The sequence below is a fragment of the Aegilops tauschii genome, chromosome 2, assembly GCF_002575655.3.
Source record: "Aegilops tauschii subsp. strangulata cultivar AL8/78 chromosome 2, Aet v6.0, whole genome shotgun sequence".
Lineage (NCBI taxonomy): Eukaryota > Viridiplantae > Streptophyta > Magnoliopsida > Poales > Poaceae > Aegilops > Aegilops tauschii.
This window is the reverse complement of record NC_053036.3, coordinates 418,946,699-418,951,475: the sequence shown is the minus strand read 5'-3', so window position 1 is coordinate 418,951,475 and position 4,777 is coordinate 418,946,699.

Below are 4,777 nucleotides of genomic sequence, written 5' to 3'. Positions count from 1 at the left end.
TATGAAGATCTAGCTAGAGCTTGAAATGTACTGTGATTTGAAATCAACATAAAGTGGATTCAAAAAATCGAGTTCGAGTTCGTGTATAGTACACATAGTTCATATCTAACACAATAGTAATCATGTGGTGTGCTGTGAAGATAATACGCAAACGATGGTTTAACTTGACAATAATGATGATTGTAGATCTTATTAAAATAGAGAAACGAATTCAAATGGTTTGACTTCACAACAATCATTATTGTAGATCTTATTCAAATAGAGAAATGAATTCAAATTTACTTCATATTGAAGCGGTAGTATATACGTTTGGAATGCACTAAAACGTTCATTTGAGTAGCAGGTTGCATGCATTATACACGTAGCGAAATATTTTAATTGAACATAACATGAATTCAAAGTTTTGAATGGCATTTGTAGTGCGGATTAATTTGGTACAGTACACGGGACTAGACTCTCTTGTGTGGTGCGAATTGATTTCTTTTTGTTTTTTCGTCGACGGAAGTGCGAATTGATTTTGTATAGTACATGTTAGGCTTGTCTGGAAATTTCAACCCGCGCCTTGTTACCCCGAAATATTTAAGATATATCTTTGTCTCGTTGTGCTCTGAAAACTCCCTCCATCTCAACCCGCGCCTTGCTATCCCAAAATTACAACGCGCGCGAAAACTCCCACCTCCTGCGAAATCCCGACACGCGAAATGCCCGTGATACCCTTGAACCGAAAGAACCGCCTAGCTCAAATCGGTGGGGGTACTTTCATAACTCACCCCACATTTCGGACAAGCGCGTCCCTAAGCCATGGTTCCCCACTCCCATCCCATCCGCCCACCCATTCGTACACTGAGGCCGCGAAAACCCGCGAAGGCCCACACCCTCCTCCGTCCGCCACCCAGCCTGAGCCTCTTCCCCGACGATGTCGTCGACAGCAACACCTTGACGTCCCTCATCCACCGTATTGGATGAGGACCGTCGTCGATCTCGTCGTCCCGCCGGTTTATCCACCCGGTCCTCCACCTCCAAGGAGCTACCCCGACGTTCCCCTCATCTTTTGCGCCACCTCCATTCCCACACCGCCATCTTCACCTGCACCACTGGAAGAGTGGCATCATCACCATTTCCTCGGATGAAGCTGAGGCCTAATCGGCGCCACCATAGAGGTTGTACAGTAATCGCCGCATTTTCTTCTTGATTCGATCTCATGGTGCAGCCGGCGCTTGGTCCCGAGCTGACATGGCGCGGCTCCATCCACGAAGGCATCGCTGGCCCACTTCCTCCACGGCGTCGCTCCCTCGGCGGCGACGTCCACATCAGTAGGAGCTCCTGCTGCTTTAGCTCTCGCTCGCGCTGCTGCTCTACTCTTGCTCTCAGTCCCGTTTGCTCTTGCTCTTGCTGCTGCTCTCGCTCTTGCTCTTTCTTGCGATGCTACTCCGATTTAGCTACACTTCAGTCGATTGAATCGACTTTTGGGTCAGTCGATTTTCAGGGGGGGCTCGCCGGAGTTAAGGAAGAACCAGCCGCAGCGGGGAGGGGAGCTCGCCGGAGACGTACCCCACTATCTATCTTAGGGTTCAGGGTGGGGGCGGTGGTCGCCGGCGGTGGTGGGGCAGTGGCGTGGGGATCGCCGAAGAAAAAGCTCGGCAGGGGGGGCTAGAGGGATGGTCGGGGCAACGGCGGACCGGCGGCGGGGAGTGGTTTCGGGGCGGGCGGGGGCGGCGGTTTGGCCGGTGGTGGCTGGCGGCTCAGGGGGTGGAGGTTGAAGATGAAATGCTACACGACCAGTTGCCCGGCTGTCGCACGCGCTGCTGCTACTGCTTTTCTGCTACTAGTGCGTTTAGTTTCGATAGCAAAATTCAGTTTCGACTTAAGTTTAGTTCGATAGTTAAGTTCAGAGATGAGCGGCTGATGTATTTTACATCTAGCACTTTGTGGTTATGTATTTTACGTCATCTATTGGAGATTCTATTAGGATTCCACTCAGGTTAACATTGTCTCTCTTGTCCTGTTTCAGCCTCGGCGTCGTACAACTCACTGGAGCTGCTCCAACAACGAAACCCTCCATCACAATGGAGTAGCACCCCGGGCTCCATCTCAAGATGCCTAAGATCTCCTTCCCCTCCTCCGACAGCCAAGTCAGCCAGATCATCCTCACCGACCAACCCAATCACGCTGAGATCGACATGGCTTCGCCAAAGAGCTTGTACACTTGTTGCATCTCTTTTTTTACTCTACATGTTATATATATTGTCCAGTGAGCACACGTAGTAACATGAAATACGATTAGTTTCTCCTACTATATGACAAGCAGTGGAGTACCAGGCAACTTAGCTATACATGATGGACTCTCCTAAATGCCATAATTATTTATCTCTGCGTGTTTGAGTTGTGCATTTGTCGATAGGCCTGGGAGTTGAGCTAGTAGGGCAGTGACCTAGGTCCAAAGTAGTAGAAGTAGCACAAAAACATTTTTTGAGTGTAGGCTTTTCCTTGCTCAAGCCTGCCTACTAGAATCGCCAGTGCTTGAAAGGAAAAGTGAAGGAAAAACATAGGAATTGGAAAGTTTCCTATGGTACTACTATTCATGCATTTGGTTCAAAGGAATTGAGCAAAGGAAAACTGCAGGATTTGTTCCTTTAGTGTCTCCTTGAAAGAAAAAAACCATAGGAATTTTAATATCCACTTGTCCTCCTTTTCAAATTCCTATTCATGAAGCACAAGACTAAGAGATAGTAGCATAATAGCATTATAACCATACATTTTCTTGTGGTTTGACTTAATCTCACCATGCTTCTTTGCATCCTGTGATCTTCCAATTCTTGTGAACCAAACACCCAGATTCGCAGAAATCCTATGTTTTTAAATTCTCTGTTTTGCACGTGCATTCCTATTGTATTACTGTGTATTTCCTATCCCTGCGTTGTTAGAATCCTCCAATTTAAAAGAGCCCTTACAGAATTACTTCTCTTACAGATAGTTGTCAAAGAAAACCTTGTGTGGTTTGTCCCGCTCCTGGTGCGCCGTCGTCCACCCCAGCTCAGCTGCTCCAATGACAAAAGGGTCCAGCACAGCAGGAATCCGGCCTCCAGACTGTCTTTCGCCGCCTCAGATCTGCTTCCCCGCCAGAGGCAGCCATGACAACTGCATTACCATCATCAACCGAGCAGATGACCTCGAGGACTACACGGGTCCACTAGAGAGGTTGCACTCTTTCGTGTCTGCTTATGTTATGCATCGCTTAATATTACATGCTACTTTATCATCCTGTTCGCCCATTAGACTCTGAGTCAGCTCCAAACTAATGGTCAAACTTGAGTTTTTCAATGGTTGTGGGGGTACATATCGGGGCCGCAATCAATAGTATCTATCTACTATCTAGTTAATCTCTGGTGTCTACTATGAGTTTCATGTTGGGTGGGAAACAAACAGTAAAGAAGCCATTATCTGTATTTTTTAACTGAAGCCATTATCTTCCTGCTATCATTGGTTTTGGGTCTATCCACAGGTTGCTACCATCACTCTGGATTTCTGCATGCACTCCTTACATAATCTCACTATGTTTTATTCCTATGCATGTCAGTTATTGTATACAATGGAACTGAACATGTAGAGCAAAAGAGACGAGCCTTGCGTGGCAATAAAATTTCATGCAGACGTCGCTCCATGGTAGGCGCAAATGCAGCCCCCCTCCACCCATTTCGGATTGTAATCGAGAGGAAGATATCTGTTCTGAGGGGGATTCAGAAGGACAAGACCACTCCAATTTACCCCCTGAGGTCTTCGCTCTAACTTGGCATGCTGATGTTGGTTATATCATGCATATGGTGCCTTGCATTGCTTACTTCATACATCAAATATGTCATCTGCTAAGTTTAGACATGCTTTGTGTGAATGCCATCTATTTAGTTTATTCATCGTTTATGTGAATTATGAAACGCCATCTTGTTTAGCCAGGCATCATATATGTGAATTTTGCAATGCCATCTTGCTAAGCTAGTCGTCTTATATGTGAATTATATCAGGCCATCCTTTTTTTGTTACGTATTACATTTATCAACAATGTTAGTACATTCAACTACTCTTCGTGTGCATCAGCCATTTGACACGGTGATCGAAAATTTTGGAGTGATAAAAGGTCTTCATAGCAGACTATGCTATCTGACGAAGCGCATATCTCACTGGTTATGGATAGCTCCTTAGAAGAGGATTCAGATAGAGATGACCAGTCCTATTTCCCCCTGAGGTGTATGCTCTAACTTGGCAGGGTTATGTTGCTCATATCGTGCATATGGTGTCTTACATTGCTATGTCATTTGATTAGTTTAGACATTCTTTGTGTGAATGCCACCTGTTTAGTGTCTAATTACCACATATGTGAATTATGCATTGCCATCTTGTTGCAAGACATTATATATGTGAAGTACGCAATGCTATCTTGTTGCAAAGGCATTATATATGTGAATTATGCAATGCCATGCTGTTTAGCCAATCATCTTGTATGTGAATTATATCATGCTATCATTTTTTTGTATTACGTGTTCCATTTGTCGACAACGTTTGTATATTCAACTACTCTTCCTGTGCATCAGCCATTTGAAGCGGTGATGGAAGTATCTGGAGTGAAAACAAGGTATTCGGAGCAGACAATGCTACCTGCTGAAGCAGACATCTTGCTGGTTACAGAGAGCTCCTCAGAGGAGGATTTAGAGACTGATGACCAGTCCTATTTCCCCCCTGAGGTCTATGCTCAAACTTGGCAGGGTTATATTGCCCATGTCAT